Below are 18,107 nucleotides of genomic sequence, written 5' to 3'. Positions count from 1 at the left end.
AGAGAGAGAGAGAGAGAGAGAGAGAGAGAGAGAGAGAGAGAGAGAGAAAAATTTAAATCATCCTTTTATGAGGCGAAGAGACACAAGCCTTTGTTTTTCCTTACTTGATATAGAAATAACGTTCCTGAGAGCGAGAGAGAGAGAGAGAGAGAGAGAGAGAGAGAGAGAGAGAGAGAGAGAGAGAGAGAGAGAGAGAGAGAGAGTCTGCTAAGTTCCTGGTAAGTTGAGTATTGTTGTTACTCTTATTAGTATCCTAATAATCACTGAAATGACAAATACAAGAATAATAATCATTATCATAACGTGCATCATTCTTTTTCATGCCTGCAATTCATGAGGCACACACACACACACACACACACACACACACACACACACACACACACCCTCCCCTGGACCCCCACCCTCTCCCCTTCCATTCCTTCACCCGCCGTTCCTCCTCCTGGTCGGAAGCTTTCATCCTGCTAAGTAAATCCCCTATAAAGGACAAATATTAGCTTGAGAAGTCTTTGCTTATAATTAGTATCGTCAAGCATCATGATAAAGAAAACAAATAATTTGGTTCAACACATCGGCAGTTCAATGACCGATATAGTTCTTGCATTAGCTAAAAAAAGAAAAAAATAATACCCGTAATTCTTTTGTGCCCCTTTACAATAAACTGATCTCTTGCAGCATAACAGGATACAGTACAACACAACGCTGCACAACACAAACAAACACAACACATATCACAATACAAGCCTCTTACAACACAACACAAAACAACATACTGCCTTCTTACGACACAATACAACACAGTACAGTACACTTCCCTCACACAACACAACTCAACACAACACACTGCCCAAACACAACACAACGACACAAAACAACACACGCCCTCTGACTACACACCACAACCCAACACACGCCCCCTTATAACACATGTCCATTACAACACAACACTGCCCTACATAACAGCACACACACACACAGACACACACACACACACACACACACACACACACACACACACACACAGAAATGATCCGTGCTAATGAACACACAGGGCAAGTCAGCATACAAGCAACAAATGAACAGCACGTCACGGGATTCAGAGCAACACGTGAGGAAGGATTTGAGCAGAATAGAAAAACTGTTGCAGTAAGTGATGAACGCGCAGTGAAGAGAAAAAAAAATATTGCAGGGATTAACTTGGTACTTTACCCTCGCCATTGCTGTCAACAACACGAGCAGTAACAGCAGCGACACGTGGCATTAAATAACAACTATAACAAATGAATGATAGATCAAGGTACCGCATTCACTTGCTTAATAGATATGTACAGTGCATGACCGTGAATAAGTTTGAGTAATTGATTAATATGATTGGCTGAGTGGGTGAGGCAAGTGACTCATTAAAAAAACAAAAAGTAGCAGCCGACGTGAATGAATGAATGAATGAATAGCTGAATGAATAAATGAATGAATAAAAAAAAGAATAAATAAATAAATAAATAAGCCAATTAAGGACTACATAGAATTTATGGTGGCATCGTTACTTATAAAACAAACAAACAACAACAACAACAACAACGCAATATTCTAGAAACATGGATAAAAAACAAAAAACAACAACAAAAAAAAACAGACCGAGAGACAGACACGCAGGCAGGCAGTCAGACAAACACAGTGGCAAGCAGACAAGCAAACAGGCAGACAAGCAAACACGTATTGACACAAACATGCATAAGGATAACAAATAAAAGACGAAAAAACAGACCAAAAAAAAAACAAACAGACAGAAAAAAACTGGCGGAAAAAAACAAAACGAACACACACACACACACACACACACACACACACACACACACACACACACACACACACACACACACACACACACACACACACAGTAACAAAAATAGACACAGACACAAATAGACACAGAAAAACACATAGAGAGAAACAGAGACTACCTTAACTATATAAACACACACACACACACACACACACACACACACACACATGATAAAGGAGGCTAACAGGACACTCAGTAATAAAGAAGAATACTGCAAATTACAACGTAAGTTTGGGGCAAAATTGGTCAGTTTTAGGCAGCAAGACTTGTGGTGGGGTGATCAAAGCTGGACTTTCATAGCCCATTAACTTTTCTGCACTGGACCCCCCCTCTCTCTCTCTCTCTCTCTCTCTCTCTCTCTCTCTCTCTCTCTCTCTCTCTCTCTCTATCTATCTATCTATCTATCTCTATCTTTTTATCTATCTCTATCTTTCTATCTCTATCTATCTATCTATCTATCTATCTACCTATCTATCCATCTATTTATCAATTAAGCTCACATAAGTGCATTATTATTACTTTCCATCTCACCAGCACAGTACGTGTCTCTACATTCCCAGCATGTTGTGAAAGGCCACTAAAGGGGAAGGGGCGAGGTGGTAGCAACGCCTTTCCTCTGTGCTTATTCCGTAGTGAGAAAAGTAGAGACAGACGAGGGGTGATTTTACAGTCCTCGCTGAACCCTGATGGATGAGCCTGGTCTTGTCAATACCTACTTTGTTTGATAGGAATGACTGAGTTATGTTAGATTAGTGTTGTTGCTGCTGTTGTTGTTGTTGTTATTGTTGTTGTTGTTAATGGTGGGATTTTGGTGATTTTAGTGGGCTGGTTGTTGCAGTTGTGATGGTGGTAATGGTGGTGAGTAGTAGTAGTAGTAGTAGTAGTAGTAGTAGTAGTAGTTGCACCACCATCAACAACACTACCACCACCACCACCACCACCACCACCACCAGTAACAGCAGAAGTAACAGTAAAAGTCAGATCATATCATGTTAACTTATACCAATATCAAGTTGAGTCCCACGAGACCAAGATGGGATAACAATATATGGTAAAGCGCAGTACAAGAAAGTCAATATTGTAAGGCACAGAACAGGGAGGGCAGTGTATCGTGAGGCGCATTACTAAGAGGAGCTGTGTATTATAAGTCACAGTACAAAGACAGTATATTGTAAGGCATGGTACAGGGAGGGCAGTGAGAGGCGAGGCGTAGTACTCACTGACGAGCGGTGTCTCCTCAGCTGGCGGCAGGGACTCTGATGGTCATGAGGAAGACAGTCATGGAGAGCAGCGCCGAGATGCCCTGAGTCACCTTCTCCCCGGATTCGCTCGGCACGTGGAACACCAAAAGGGCTGCAGAGAACAGAGGGAAGGTACATGTAGGTCAAGAGTGAAGCTGATGGAGATGTTTAAGTGGCATAAGGGAGATGGCAACCAGAGGAAAGGTGTATATAGGTTAAAAGTGGTGATGATGGAGGTGTTCAAGTGCCATAAGGGATATAACAAGGTGACAAACAAAATATTCAGGGTTAGTAATCAGGAGAGGTAGGTTTTCTACAGGGACTGCCACTTGTAGGCCTCATCACTTCATGCACCAACCCATATTTTGTCGTGTTATGTTCCTGTGGTTCTGATGGAGGTGTGCAAGTGGCATAGGGGAGACAACACGGTGATGTAGCCAAGATTCTATATGGTCAATAGTCAGGATGGGGCTAGAAGATGCTATAATTTTCTCAAGGAGTGACGAGGCTGGATCAAATCATGAAGGAATACATCAGCAGCAGACATTTCCTCGTCTGTTTGAGAACTATTCCTAACTACCTAAGAAATCAACAAATTCTAACAAGCTAATTGGGAAATGAACTAACTCTAACAAGCTAAGAGATCAATTAATTCCAACGAGGTAACTAAGAAATCAACAAATTCTAACAAGCTGAATAACAAATCAATGAATTCCAACGAGATAAAATAATTCTAACAAGCTAATTAAGAACTCAAGCTTATCCTAACAAACTACCTAAGAAATCAAATCATTAAAAAAAAAACTAACCAAGTATGTTTCCACGCCAGACAAGTTCCTCCCCCGCTGTTAGAGGAAGGGGAGATGATAAGCCATCCAGCACGCCCCTCTGGCTCAGGGCGTCTTGGCAATACTGACGGGGTGCAAGGTCACAACTCCTCGGATTACGTCCAAATTGTCTTCACCAAGCCGGAGATTCGAACCCCGGACCCTAGTAGTGTGTGTCGGGCGCGCTAACCACTGCACCACCAATCTTACGCCTCTAAAACTTTGACTGCTAATAACAAAGTAACGCTGGTGGGCAATTCTACTAAGCGAAACTTAAACCGAGTACAGAATAATGTTTTACTATTTGTGTTGCAGATAACGAGTGTCACAAACATACTGCCAAGGGTAAGTAATCAGAACAGGGAGAGAAATAATGGATTTAAGCTTGATAAAGTTTGGTTTTTGAAAGAGATACGCAGGAGTGAATTTTCAAGGACAGTAATCAGTAACGGATGAATGAAATTATACAAGAGTGACAAACAAAATTCTTAGGGTTAATAATTAGGAGAGGAAGAAAAATAGTGGGTTCAAGCTTCATACAGGTACATTTGAAAGAGATAAGAAGGCACTGCATCTCAACAACAATGGTGGATGACTGTAATGGACTCAGTAATCAGGTTGTTAAGGTTGAAAGAAAACCACACAAATTTATGGATGAGGGTGACAGGTGGATGCAGGTAAGAATGTTTTATACAGAGACTGCCACAAGTAAAACTGATGATTTCTTGCAGCTTCTCTTATTTCCTTATGTTGGTAAGTTGTCTTTCCTTGAGTGTTGGCTTTGCACGTTATACACAGGCACGCTTAAGTAAACACTAAAACTCCATCGCCTCTGTTGAATCTTTTTTTTTTTTTTAAGTTATTGCAAAGTTGTAGACGAGTATTTTACTGAACTTTAAAGAAACCACAGCAATCCTCCTTCATGAACATAATAACATAGGGATTAATAATAAAAACAGGTAGACAAAAAAAAATAAAGAAATGAAAGAAACGTAAAATAAGACAAAAATAAATACAAGAAAACAATCAGTAATACAAAAGAATAACAAAAAATCAACACAATAAAAGGAAAATAGAACACAGAAGAAAATTAAGAAAAAAAATTAGCACAAACTACAAACAAATATATAAACCACACGGAAAAAAAAAAAAAAAACAATACAAGGGAATACGCAAGGAACGCAGAGGAAGAGTACAAGGGAAAGACAGCCAGCGAGGAACACTTTGTCCTTAAAGAGGCAATTTGTGGACACCGCAGGAAACACACGATCTCATCTACACGTTATGGAAGCCAGGCAGGAGGAGGAGGAGGAGGAGGGGGGACTTGTACGTAGAAGAGATCAGGAAACGATGAGAAACGAGGTCATTGAGCACAAGGAGGAGGAGGAGGAGGAGGAGGGTTGCGTAGGATGATGGGAAACCCCAGAGGTGAATGAGAAAGAGAAGGAGGAGGAGGAGGAGGGGGAGGAGGAGGAGGAGAAAGAGGAGAACACAACAAGCAAAAAAACAGAAGGACTAAAAAGTTAACACTTTTCTAAAAATCTCTCTCTCTCTCTCTCTCTCTCTCTCTCTCTCTCTCTCTCTCTCTCTCTCTCTCTCTCTCTCTCTCTCTCCATCTGTCTATCTATCTATCTATCTATCTCTCTCTCTCTCTCTCTCTCTATCTCTCTCTCTCTGGAAATAAGCCAGAGCATGAAGTGTGTGTGTGTGTGTGTGTGTGTGTGTGTGTGACGAGAGAAGCTGTTTACATGTGTCAACTTTATGATTATGCATTAAAGTTCTCTCTCTCTCTTTCTCTCTCTCTCTCTCTCTCTCTCTCTCTCTCTCTCTCTCTCTCTCTCTCTCTCTCTCTCTCTCTCACCAGTTTCTTCTTCTCTTCCCTTCCATCTCTCCCCTCCTCCTTCCTTCCTTCCTTCCTTCCTTCCTTTCTTCCTTCCTTCCTTCTTTCCCTAGTTGTCTCATTCCTTTCCTTCATCCCATTCCTTGCTTCCCCTTTTCTTCCCTCCTCCAACTTCTCTCCCTTCCTTCCTTCCTCCTTCCCTCCTCCCCCACACCACTTCCCTTATTCCTTCCTACCTTCCTTCACTCCATTCCTCTCTCTCTCTCTCTTTCCTTCCTTATTTAATTATGTAGATGAAGAAGGGAGTAAGAGAGAAAGGGAGGGAGGAAAGGAGGGAGAAAAGAAGGGATAAATACGAGTATATGGTTAGGGCAAAGAAAAGAGGGAGGAAAAGAGAGAAAGAAACACAAACAGAAAGGAACAAAGAGAAAGAAAAGTTGGAAAGAAAGAGACAGAAAGAAAAGAAAAGAATGGTATGGAAGAGAGAGAGAGAGAGAGAGAGAGAGAGAGAGAGAGAGAGAGAGAGAGAGAGAGAGAGAGAGAGAGAGAGATACCAAACCCTTACACCCACCCAGCCACCCATCCACACACACACACACACACACACACACACACACACACACACACACACAACAAGATATACAAACAGAAGAAGCTGTACAATGAATCAACTAATAAAACAGGTAAGGGAGGCCACCTGAGTCTGGCTCTAGTAATTAATTAGGCCGCAGTTAAAAATAAAGAAGCGAGCAATAGGAAGAGACAAATAAGTAATACATAGAGTCTACCTGTGGAAGTTAATACAAAGAGATAGTGATGAGAGTGTGGAGGAGATGAAAATGATAAGCATGCAGTTAAAGATTAGAGGTTATAATTATTATGCATGGGAAATATATTAGCAAGTAAACAGAAAGTAAATTATAAGAAGATTTGTAATGCAGAGAGAGAGAGAGAGAGAGAGAGAGAGAGAGAGAGAGAGAGAGAGAGGTAGTACTGAATGGAGAATTGATAGACTGCTAGTAGAAATGACTGTTTTTTCCCTACCTTCTTTCTCTTCTTATTTTCTCTTTCTGTGACTTTTTTTTCTATCTCTCCTCTTCTTTCTCTCTTTCCCTCTATATCCTCTTCTTTTTCTTTTTCTGTGACCTATTTTTTTTTTTTTTTATTTTTCCTCTTCTTTCCGTCTCTTCTATTCCTTTACCGTGACTTTTTTCAGCCTCTCCTCTTCTTTCCCTCTCTTTTCTCTTTCCTCATTTTTTTTGTGTAGCTCTCCTCTTCTTTCCGTCTTTCTCTCGGCTTCTTATTCCATGATTCTGGACTTTTCTCTCCCCCTCCTCCTCAATGTCTAACTTTATTTTCCTCATCATCATATTTTCTGGAGTAGTATCTTGCGCGCCTCCTTCTGCTCCTTAGCCTCAGAATAAGTAAAGTTCTGACGAAGTACCACCTGCTGCCGTCAAAAAAAGTATTTCTGTTGTCTAAACTTTGCTTGGTTTCATTTTCTCTCCCCCTGAGCTACTAACCCACTGAATGGCTCCAATTTGACCTCTTGACTGTTAATGACACACGTTTCACTTCACTTGGGATTCACTTAGATAAATAACACACAGAGCCGAAATAGAACAGCAGGCCCCGGGAGGTTCCAAGCACCTCATTGTTTACGTCTTTTGAAATTATTCTCTCAGATTGCTACACATTTCCATTCGTTCGTGGCGGTGACAAGTAGATCAAAGGGTCTAGTGTAAGCGCAGTGTGTGATTTCAAAGCGCGAAGTGACGTCAACAGGAGTGATCGAGTCTCACATGTTTTAGTGGCCCAGTCAGAATCGTAAAGGGCAGTGTGTGTTTCTGAACATGTGGTGCCGAGATCAATTTTAGGGGGTACTGAAAAATGCTGCGTATATTGTAAGGCGGTACAATGTAAACGCTCCTTGCAAGGCACACCAAACTATCGGGAGTGTACTTTTATATTTGATGAAGTTAGCCTCATTTTCAGCTGTTAATACAACTGTAGTTAATACAACCAGATATTAGAATTAACGGGCGCGGGAGTGTCCAGACTAGACGCAATGGGTGCTGAGGTCGCAAAAAAAATGGTAAAAAAATGTTAGTCTATGGAGAGATGAAGTAGTAAGTGTCACATTGTCATTGGCAATAAAGTGTTAACAAAGGTACAAAAAAAGAAAATCTGAACTTCGTTACAGTACAAATGAGGATAAAGAATACTTGTAGCCATCCTGTCCTCGCCTGATGTATGACACAAGCACAGGGAACGAGGGACAGAAACACCTAAACAGAGAAGGGGAATAAAAATGTTAAAAAAAGAGGAAAGAAAAAGAAAAAAAGAAGGAAAAAATGAGGATAAAAGAAGAAAAAAAAACAGTTGTTGGTACATAGACAACAAAAGAAAGCTTATACAAAGGAGTATTATTAATTATTTTACTGGAGAAAGAAAAAGAAAGGAAAAAGAAGCTTAAAAAGGAAAAAACAAAGTAGATGCATAAATAAAGAAAGGAAGTTATTACACAAAAGGGAATTACAAATTATGTTGTTAGACAAGGAGAAAATAAACAAAAATAAATAAAAATGTAGAAAAATGAGTTAGCATGAGAGAGAGAGAGAGAGAAAAAAAAAAAAAGGTTGATGCATAGACATAAGAAAGGAAAATTATTACATAAAGGAGGATGATTGACTTTTGTTCCTGTCTACACTACAGAGTCAGGAATGATTGTTTTGTCCCCACCGAGAAGTTAATGTACACAGGAAGGACTGGTAAATATTACAGGCAAACAGATAAACATGATGACTAGATAATAATGATACAAAACAAAGAGATTACTTTTCAACAACAATCTGAGGAATTAATGTCCACAGGCAGAGCAGGTAAATGTCAAAGGTAAACAGATAAACACCAAAACAAAATAATAACACAAAAATAAGATGATTACTATTTCAGCAAAATTACAAAATGAGAACAATTTATGAGCACTTTCTCGTCTAAACAATTAGTACACACAGGTACGGCACGATACAGCAAAGGTAAATATTTACACACAACAACTAAATAATAATAATAATGGTAATAATAATAATAATAATAATAATAATAATAATAATAATAATAATAATAATAATAATAATAATAATAATGATAATAATAATAATAATAATAATAATAATAATAATAATAATAATAATAATAATAATAACAATAATAATAATGATAATAATAATAATAACTACAACAACAAAAACAACAACAACAACAACAACAACAACAACAACAACAAGATGATTACTTTCCTGTTACTTTTTGTTCATTTTCTGCTTTTATTTCTTCTTCTTTCTTGTTTTTGGTCGCTGATGACTTTTTTTGTTCATTTTCTGCTTTTATTTCTTCTTTATTCTTGTTTTTGGTCGCTGATGACTTTTTTTTGTTTATTTTCTGCTTTTATTTCTTCTTTATTCTTGTTTTTGGTCGCTGATGACTTTTTTTGTTTATTTTCTGCTTTTATTTCTTCTTTATTCTTGTTTTTGGTCGCTGATGACTTTTTTGTTTATTTTCTGCTTTTATTTCTTCTTTATTCTTGTTTTTGGTCGCTGATGACTTTTTTTTGTTCATTTTCTGCTTTTATTTCTTCTTTATTCTTGTTTTTGGTCGCTGATGACTTTTTTTGTTCATTTTCTGTTTTTATTTCTTCTTTATTCTTGTTTTTGGTCGCTGATGACTTTTTTTTCATTTTCGCTTTTTCTTTTCCTCCTCCTCCTTTTTTGGATTTTATTGTTTTAATTTCTTTACTTTCAATTTCTTCATTATTAACTTTGGTCGCTGATGACTTTTTTTTTTTTTTTTTCTGATTTTATTTCTTCTTCAATTTCTTCTTTCTTGATTTTGGTCGCTGATGACTTTTTTGTTCATTTTCTGATTTTATTTCTTCTTCGACTTCATCCTTCATTTTGGTCGCTGATGACTTTTTTTGTTCATTTTCTGATTTTATTTCTTCTTCGACTTCTTCATCCTTCATTTTGGTCGCTGATGACTTTTTTTGTTCATTTTCTGATTTTATTTCTTCTTCGACTTCTTCATCCTTCATTTTGGTCGCTGATGACTTTTTTTGTTCATTTTCTGATTTTATTTCTTCTTCAATTTCTTCATCCTTGATTTTGGTCGCTGATGACTTTTTTTGTTCATTTTCTGATTTTATTTCTTCTTCAATTTCTTCTTTCTTGATTTTGGTCGCTGATGACTTTTTTTGTTCATTTTCTGATTTTATTTCTTCTTCAATTTCTTCTTTCTTGATTTTGGTCGCTGATGACTTTTTTTGTTCATTTTCTGATTTTATTTCTTCAGTTTCTTCATTCTTATTTTTGGTTGCTGATGACTTTTTTTGTTCATTTTATTTTATTTTCTCTTCCACACACACACACACACACACACACACACACACACACACACACACACACACACACACACACACACACACACACTTTCTCCTTTCGTCCATGTTAGAATCCACATATGCAAGCGCGCACGTACTCACGCACACACAAACGCACGTAAGACAATTAATCATGACTTTGAATATTATATGTTATGCCAATACATACACGCATTCATATATATGACTTCTACATGGCTATACATATAGGTACATATTCACACATATTTCATCATAACTTGGAACATTGTCAATATTATGATTGCCTTCTACATGGCTATACATATAGGTACATATTCACACATTTTATCATGACTTGGAATATTGTCATGGGTACATATTCATGCATATTTCATCATAACTTGGAATATTGTCATGGGTACATATTCATGCATATTTCATCATAACTTGGAATATTGTCAATATTATGATGTCCTTCTACTACTGCAGTCTCAACCCTTTGCAGCCTTGGAAGATGTTTGTAGTGTTTGTGTCAGGTTCTTACTATATGGCTATACATATATATATTTATCAGGACACACACACACACACACATAAACACATATTAATAGACGCACAATAATAGATCATTTAATTTATTAAATGGCGCCTCACTGATGGGCGAGATTGTGGGCGTGGCGGCGGGCGTGGTGGGCGTGACGGTGGCCAGCGTGAGCGGCGTGGGCGGTGCGGCCAGCGGCCTCCAGACAGCCCCTGACAAATGCCTCCGCGCCGGCCACCTGGGTGCGCGGGCCGCGCAGCAGCACGGTGCGAGACACCTTGTCTGTTGCTGGCGGCACTCTCACCTGCACGTCAGGGAACTCCTGCAGTAGTCTCCTGACAGTCGCGCCGGCGGGACCCACCACGTGGCACCGCTGGCGTGGCGTCACCGCCACTTGCGCCTCGATCACCTCGGCCTGCCGCAGCAAGGCCTCGAGGCGCGCCAGGGCGGCGGGAACCTGCCGGGCATGTCCGCACAACCTGATGGTGGCGGTGCGGGTGTCTGAGGGAGGCGGCACACTCACTCGCACGCCAGCGAACTCTTGGCACACTTCCCGCAGTGTGGCGCCGCGTGGGCCAACGATGTAGCGCCGCATGTGGGGCGCTACGGCGAGAGTGGCCTCCTTCTCTTCCTCCTGCCAAGAGCGGCGCACGCTGTCCAGCGCACGCTGCTGCTTGGCTCTCTCAGCCCGCTGCTTTCCTTTCTTCGCCTCGAGCTGCTGGCGTCGAGGAGATTCGATGGCGGTCTTCACCTCAGGCAGGCTAGGCGCCTTCACCTTCTTGGGCCTGTTCTTACCGCGGCCCACCACCGCCTTGCCCTCTGAGTCCCTCTTAGGGGGGTCTGGGTCCTCAGGGGTCTTCGCCACAGCCACAGGTTTCCATTTTCATCCCTTCCTTACTACCCTCTCAAACCTCGCCCCTACCCCCTCAAATTTTGCTAATTTCTTTTACTGCAAAATGAAATTTAAGGTGGCCTCTGATTGGTGGACTGGTGCGTGATCAACTCCAAGCTCACGGCCAGGAGAGAGTCAAGGCTCACCGCTCTGAGTTATGGTCACTACATGTAAAGGCATCAACTGTACATAACAAGTGGCTGCACTAAAGCTGTTATCTACACTATACATCAATACTTAACAGCTTATCCTAATACAGTGACAAACGACACGCTGAAAAAAAAAAGAGAGAGAGAGAGAGAGAGAGAGAGAGAGAGAGAGAGAGAGAGAGAGAGAGAGAGAGAGTGTGTGTGTGTGTGTGTGTGTGTGTGAATGACACAGAAAACCGACACATATGATAGTCTATACACCTCGTCGGAGATTTACAATTTCATTAATATGATGCAATGAATCCTGATTTTTCAGAATATGAATTGCAGCTTCGAGAGTATTGATATCAGTATTGATATCAATATTGATACCGATATTGATATTAGAGGCTCCTTGGAAAGGTTAGGGCACACGGGATAGATGGAAAGGTGTTAGGCTGGATAAAGTCATGGCTAAGCGACAGACGACATAGAGTAGTAATAAACGGCTTTAAATCTAAGTGGGGTCATGTAATTAGTGGGGTGCCACAGGGATTAGTATTAGGGCCATTGTTGTTTTTAATATATATATATATATATATATATATATATATATATATATATATATATATATATATATATATATATATATATATATATATATATATATATATATATATATATATATATATATATATATATATATATATATATATATATATATATATATATATATATATATCAATGACTTGGAAAATGGAATTAGTAGTGATGTTAGTAAATTTGTGGATGACACGAAGATAAGTAGATTAATTAGGTCAGAATCGGGTGCCATCACCTTGCAGGCAGATTTAGATAGGATGAACGAATGGACAGACAGATGGCAAATGCAATTTAACATAAAAAAATGCAATGTACTTAGCATAGGTACAGGAAACCCACACAGTAGATACACAATAAACAACTGAGCTCTGGTAAGTTCATGGTACGAAAAAGATTTAGGAATTATAGTAAGCTCTGAACTCCGTCTAAGAAAGCAATGCATAGAGGCCAGAAACGAGGCAAATAGTGTATTAGGATTAATTTTTAGGAGTGTTAAAAGTATAAGGCCTGAAGTAATATTAAAGTTATAGTTGACGCTGGTCAGACCTCATCTAAACTACGCTGTGCAGTTCCGGTCGCCATATTACAGGAACGATATAAGTCTATTAGAATCAGTACAAAGGAGAATGACTAAAAGGATACAGGGGATGAGGAATATTCCTTACGAGGCGAGATTGAAGCTGTCAAATTTACATTCTTTAGATAGACTTAGGTTAAGAGGGGACCTGATAGAGGTCTTTAAATGGTGTATGGGTTATAACAAGGGGGACGTAAGCAAAACTCTTAGAATCAATAACCAGGACAGAACAAGAAATAATGGGTTCAAGCTTGAAAAATTTATATTTAAAAAGAGAAAGGAAGAAATTGGTTCTCAAATCGAGTGGTAGATGAATGGAACGGACTCAGTAATCAAGTTGTTAGTGGTAAGACATTAGGGAGCTTTAAGAGAAGATTAGACGGATTTATAGATGAGGACGATAGGTGGAAACAGGTAGGTATATTTCATACAGGGACTGCCACGTGTAGGCCTGATGGCTTCTTGCAGCTTCCTTTATTTCTTATGTTCTTATGTTCTTAATAATCACTGGTAAATAACAAAAGGAAAACTTGAATTGAAGGTCAAAACGAAAAGAAAAAATAGAACAAATCTTAGACGAAAAAAAAAAATCATACATTTTGTTTAATTATGAAATGAAAAGAAAATAAGAAAAATCAATCGTCCTCTCACCTGAGCTGTTAACATAACCCCAGGCAGGACAGGTACAATTAAAGGTAACCACATCAGCAAAAGAACATGAATATCATACAAAAAGAACATCATCTTTGTTAAGTAGTAAGGGAATAATGAAAGGCAAATACTTACATAAAACAGCAGAAATATTATACAGAAAGATGGTCATTATTTTTGTTTAGCTACATTATAAAAACGTGAACGAGCAACAACTAGCAGTAATTATACACTGGCCTGGGAACAAAGCTAGACAGGTGAGACTGAAGTGGTCTGGACGTGTCAGGAGGAGAGACGAGGAACATGTGGGAAGGAGAATGCTGGAGAGGAATGTACCAGGCAGGAGGTGGTGAGTGAAGTACTGAGTGAGTGAGTACTGGTGGGAGTGAAAAGAGAAAGACATACGTGAATGTTTACTGATGTAATGAAAGAAGACATGCTTGTAGTGAGTGTGACTGAGGAAGGGAAGAAGACCTGTGTGTGACTGAGGAAGTGTGACTGAAGAAGTGTGACTGAGGAAGTGTGACAGGAAGTGTGACTGAAGAAGTGTGACTGAGGAAGTGTGACTGAAGAAGTGTGACTGAAGAAGTGTGACTGAAGAAGTGTGACTGAGGAAGTGTGACTGAGGAAGTGTGACTGAAGAAGTGTGACTGAAGAAGTGTGACTGAAGAAGTGTGACTGAGGAAGTGTGACTGAAGAAGTGTGACTGAAGAAGTGTGACTGAGGAAGTGTGACTGAGGAAGTGTGACTGAGGAAGTGTGACTAAGGAAGGGCAGAAGACCGGGCGTTGGAGGTTGCTTCTCTCTGGTGACCCCTGACGGAAGCAACCCAGAAAAGAAGTAGGGACATAAATAAGTAGACGAGAGATTATTAACTCCTTACTTCCTTTCTTCCCTGCAGTACAAATTGTGAGGAACAGTGAGGAAGGGATAAGAAGGAAAAATGGCAAACAATATATATAAACAATAGCATACTGGAAATGGAAAAAGAAAAGAAAAATTATAAGATGCACTAAGTAAAACAATGAAATGTAACCACAAAAAAAAATTTAACAAAACAAAATAAACCTCAAAAGGAAACTCAAACGAAAGTAAGCAAAACACACAAAAAAAAAAAAATAAATAAATAATAATAATAAATAATAAATAAAATAAGATAAAATAAATAAATAAATAAGTAAAAAGACAAGAGCAGTTCATTCACCTTGCTCGCCTCTCGTGGCCTGGCCTGTCACCTTAATGAAAACACACCTGATGAAAACAAGACAGGTAGGTGCAATTGTAAACACACCTGAGAGTGACACCTGAGCATGTGTGTATGTACCTGCGCTTCGGTCACTCTCCTGCCACTCACCGGTAACACGTCAAGATGAAGCACAGATGAGGAAAAGAACGATAGGAAGGGCTTGTTCGCTAATCACTTCCATTAACGACGGGAGGGAGGGAGGGAGGGGAGGAAGGGCAGGAGTAACATAAATGAACATATAAAAAACAGTGATGAATAGTACGATAAAGTCAACACTGTAAGTAATTAAGAGACGCTGCATTGTAAAGAAAGAATGAAAGAAAATAGAGATAGGAGTATTAATTAACAAATACAAGGATATAATGGTCTATAGGAAGGATATCTACTGAAACTACGTAATACTACTATAAATATGCATGCTAAAAATTAGGACAGAATAATGGTAAGGCTTTCCCCCCCCACCATCCTTCTCCTCTGATATTGCACCTGAAAGAAAAGGAGTTAGAGTAGAATATTATATCCCTCGTAGTAAAGGAACCCATGGAAATAAAAAAATTTAAAAAAAGTAATAATAATAATATCAATGAACACACAGGATGATATTGGTTTGTATTTTTAGATGTTTTAGTGTTTTTCATCGACTAATATTAACAGCGACTATTGAAGTTATGACAGTTTTCAATTTTTTATTTATTTATTTATTTATCTTATTTTTTTTATTTATTCATTATTTATTTATTTATTTTTTTTTTTTTTGTGTGTGTGTGTGTGTGTGTGACAGGTTAACGATAATTTAGCATCGCCAATATGTAACACCATGAGGTCACGAAATCGTCTCTGAGTGCGGCTTTTCAAAGTATTCCTGAAGAGAGAGCCAAGCCTTTAAGAACATGCGCAGTGTGTCACAACAGCAAGTCTGACACACTGCACATATTTCAACTAATTTCCTGTTATCTATTCTAGTATTTTGTAATAAGTATAATTGTTACCTTATTAATATTGTTTCATCATATTGTATCATTTTCTAGTTAATATATTTACAAGGAATTAATTTCTATATATACTTTTTTTTTTTATATTTCTGTTCTCAATCCAACCCCTGACATGACTGTAGCACATTTGTTTGGCCAGTAATAAATGTTTCAAATGTTTCAAATGTTCGGAACACCAAAACACAAGAGCACAAGGGAAACAAGCAAAGACCCAGCTGACCTACACGAGGCATTCCCTGCATGAAAGACGCTTGTGTGCACCTGTCCATAACTCTGTCTCTTTTAAAACTCCCCATTGCCTCACCACCACCACCACCACCCTTATTAATGAGTCATTTAACCAGATAATTTACCAACCTGTTCTATTTATTTATTTATTTTTATTTTATTTATTTTTTTCTCTCTCTCTTTCCTTAGATCTATGTTCAGTGAGCTTGCCTGTTGAGTACATAGGATAGCCAGTCCCTTCCTGCAACGCCTTTATATTCCCAGTCTTAGCTGACAGTCCCATATTAAGGGTGGGCGAACCTTGGAGTGGGCAGTGGCGACCCTGTCAGGATGCTAACTGTTCATCTATCATCATTAAGTGCAAGGGGTATCAAGTTCCTTTAACTACAAGTATCAAGTTCAGTCTGTTTCATGTAAGAACCTCTACTTATTTCGTATCAAGAAGGGGTGAACCAAAGAATTCCCAACAGCGACTCTGCTAGGGTATTATTTTGCCTCTTATATAAGGTTTCCAGCTCCTTTAACTACAAGTATCTTCAACTTCAGTCTGCCTCATATGCCACAGCAAGGCCGGGTGTCCTAGGAGCGGGCAAAAGCCACTCTGCCAGGACACTGATTGTCTACTGTTATCTAATAAACGCAAAAGGATGTCCAGCTCCTTTAACCACATATAAAATCTCATCAACTTTGGTCGCTTCACATGAGAACACAAAAGAAGAACAGATACCAGATTTACCGGTCTGTATCGAGAGTGTGTCCATCTATTTACTAATGGCAGTGAAGTACGTGTGGAAGAACAGGAGAGATACATAACAAGGCTCTCTCCACGTCCACCTGTCCCTCCACCACCTCTACCTATCTTTTGTCCCCGTCTAGTCCTCAATAAAACGTGCATTTTTTGTACCCCAAGCCCTTTACCACAATAAACAAATGACACTCACCTATGCCACTAATGGAAACACAGGGCAAGGTGAGATTTAGTGCTACAGTGTTCACGGATGGATGGATGGATGAGTGGATGGATGGATGGATGGATGGATGGATAGATGGATGGATGGATGGATGAGTGGATGGATGGATGGATGGATGGATGAATGAGTGGATGGATGGATGAGTGGATGGATGGTTGAATGGATGAATGGATGGATGGATGAGTGGATGAGAGGAAGGATGGATGGATGGATGGATGGATGGATGGGTGGATGGATGGATGGATGAGTGGATGGATGGATGGATGGATGAATGGATGGATGGATGGATGGATGGATGAGTGGATGGATGGATGAGTGGATGGATGGTCCGAACAGCAAACATTGTTCCCAAAATGTTATCTAGATGTTTCCCTAATGTGTGCCAGCTGTATAAGTCTGTATAAGTTAGCGGATGTATAAGTTACGATCTTAAGTTAGCAAGATCGTAGGTTGTATTAGTATGTTATAAGTTACCTAGATGTATTGGTTAATAAGTTACTCTATCATAAGTTAGGTTAGGTTAGGTTAGGTTAGGTTGTATTAGCTTAGGTTATGTTAGGTTGTATTAGCATGTTATAAGTTACGTAGGTGTATTGGTTAATAAGTTACTCTATCATAAGTTACATTAGTGTGTAGGATTGTAAGATCTGTATTTACTTGCAGTACATGTCAAGTACGATTTTCAAATAATGAGAATACTTCTTTGAAAATAGATATATAGATAAATGAAAAATAAAAATATTAAAAAATACATTTATAAAAAAATAATACCTTTATAAATTGAAAGCTGTATTTTCTCTACCAAACAAAGTATATTTTCGTATTCTCTTGAAGGTAATAAACAAACAAAAGGTATAAATCTGTGTTTGATTTGAAGTAGAGTAGCGTCTCATCAAGTTGGAATCCTGGACAAAGTTGTGTTGTAGCGAAGCGATATGTACAGTGCATGGCCTCACTGCGCCTCGCTCCGCCCTGCTCCTGTTTATATCACACACACACACACACACACACACACACACACACACACACATATAGAGAACCCACACAGAGCCTCAAGACTCAATTCGTCCCCTTCTCTCTTCGACACAACCTTCCACACAAACATTCGCTTCCTTCTCGTCACACTTAT

General features: G+C 39.1%; 1 long non-coding RNA gene across 1 annotated transcript in view; it reads right to left on the bottom strand.

Annotated features, from left to right (window-relative positions):
* Positions 1-636: 636 nt before the first annotated feature.
* LOC135097508 (uncharacterized) overlaps positions 637-18,107 on the bottom strand; it is an 18,864-nt gene continuing 1,393 nt past the window's right edge. The window contains exon 2 of the long non-coding RNA XR_010265761.1: positions 637-3,196. This is a non-coding gene — a long non-coding RNA (uncharacterized LOC135097508). The remainder of the gene's footprint in view (positions 3,197-18,107) is intronic.

The sequence above is a fragment of the Scylla paramamosain genome, unplaced genomic scaffold (genome assembly GCF_035594125.1).
Source record: "Scylla paramamosain isolate STU-SP2022 unplaced genomic scaffold, ASM3559412v1 Contig23, whole genome shotgun sequence".
Lineage (NCBI taxonomy): Eukaryota > Metazoa > Arthropoda > Malacostraca > Decapoda > Portunidae > Scylla > Scylla paramamosain.
This window is presented reverse-complemented; position numbering and strand designations above follow the sequence as displayed.